The sequence below is a fragment of the Artemia sp. Qi Xiang Cuo genome, chromosome 16, assembly GCF_049724085.1.
Source record: "Artemia sp. Qi Xiang Cuo chromosome 16, ASM4972408v1, whole genome shotgun sequence".
Lineage (NCBI taxonomy): Eukaryota > Metazoa > Arthropoda > Branchiopoda > Anostraca > Artemiidae > Artemia > Artemia sp. Qi Xiang Cuo.
This window is the reverse complement of record NC_142809.1, coordinates 40,338,561-40,340,661: the sequence shown is the minus strand read 5'-3', so window position 1 is coordinate 40,340,661 and position 2,101 is coordinate 40,338,561.

The window sequence follows — 2,101 nt, the reverse complement described above, 5'->3', positions numbered from 1 at the left end:
AGATGGAAAGGCTGATTGTCCTGTGATTACCTTTGATTCTTCAAAATTGAACTTGAACTTTCAATTTCCAATCGAATGAGCCTCCTTGAAAGTTTTTACGACCATCCCTTCTATAAAAACCTTAAATTTTAACAATTAGTAACTTGCAATAGCAAACATTGCTGATACAGGTGTAGCAGCAATTTTTTTTGGAACAGCTTAGTGTATCAGGATGAAACTTCTGGGGCATCTATCTGCTACTGCTGCTATACTACTGCTAAACTCAACACTATTATATAACTACTGCTACTACTACTAATTCAACACTATTATTACTACTACTGCTCCTACTACGACCTCTGCTACTATTAAACTAGCACTATTAAGGCTACGCATATCAAGTTGAAAATTTGACAGAATAGGGTATATGAGGGGGAACTTCAACTAAATGAACAGACACTATTTGCATGCAATTTTCAACATGCCGTATCTCAAAAAGGGATTTGGGTATTAAGTTGGAACTTTCAGAGAGTACTTAAAGGGAAAGTCAATTCACCAAAAGGAAACATGTGCACGTTCAGGCCTGGATTTACCATAAGGTCCCTAGGCCTGGACCAAGGGACGCATAATGCCAGGGGGAGCAATAAATTATGGCTGAATAATTTTTTCCTGACAAATCCGGGATTGATTTGATTTATCATCACAATGTATATGCAGCCGCCATGCTGTTTGGCCACGAAAAATTAACTTGGAAACGACGAGAAGCTTTCAGCGACACTTAGAAACTGTCAGGCTTCTTCTGCGATTGGTACCAAAGTGTTTTGTATTACCCCTTTCTTTTATCACTTTTTACTTCTCAATTGTCTTTTGTTAACCGCTTCTATGAGCCCCGAATTTTTGGAAATAACCCCAAAAATCTTGCAAAAACGGAGCGGCAAAAACGCATGGTTCTTAAGCGTCAAAGCTTTAAATCCGGCCCTGTGCACGCTACTGCTAATGCTATTACTATTTTAATTATATTTACTACTACTGATACTACAACAACTTCTACTACCACTAGTTTGATTGCTACTTCTATTGCAACCACTTGTAAGCTAAAAGTATTAAGATGAAAATTAAGCAACTGCATGAACATATAGGTTATCAAAAGGATGTATCGGCAGTGGGATAGCAACAGCTAATTGTATTAAGTTGAAACTTCTAGAACTTGATGAGAGGAATCGTCAGTTGACCAAAAGGCAATATATTAATACTACTGCGGCTACTAGCACTACTGCTATTACTATTAATACTACTACTAATACTATTACTGGGACTACCATTACAGCTGTACCTAACGGTAATTAACGGTGTGAAGGTGGAATTTTCGGGTAATATTTAGGGTGGAAGGTGAATTGAATCGCATCACGCCATCTGTATAAAGGTTGCCAAAGGGCGCATCAGCAATATCCTAGGGACAGTTCGGTGTCTTGAAGAAAATAAAAGGTGCTATGTGCATACTGCTACTAATTCTACTACTGCTATTGCGCAAGCTAAGGGTATTAAGGTGAAGCTGTCAAGGAATATTTCGGCGGATATTGAACTGAATCAAATTGACTATGATTATGCACATTCTCAAATGGGTTACACAGCAATATCTCAAGAACGGTTTCCATTAACAAGTTAGACCTTTCAGGATAAGTTGTGGGTGGGGGACTTCGAACTAGCCAGAAGACTCCATGTATATGCTACTAATATACTACTATGATTACTGTAACTAATAACGCTAAGAGTATTAAAGTGAAAATTTTAAGAAATATTTTTAGAGGATGTTTTAACTGAACAACAATATTATTTGCACGCAGTTTTTCGAAAGAGCATATAAGCGATGTCGCTACTTGTCAATTAGCTGGAATCCACGCCATATATTATATAGGGAAGATGCTTAAGAAACTAGTCAAACAGGTTTCTTTCAATAGACAATTGGATTGCAGACCGTGGTTTGTCACTGCGTTTACAATATTTAAACGTTTGTTTGTTATGGTTTAGGGGGGGGGGTAGGTACCTAGGTTAGGTTGCGTATTTAATATATGCTATGCTTTACTCTCCACCCCTAATGTGCAAATATATAGCCGAAATTTGT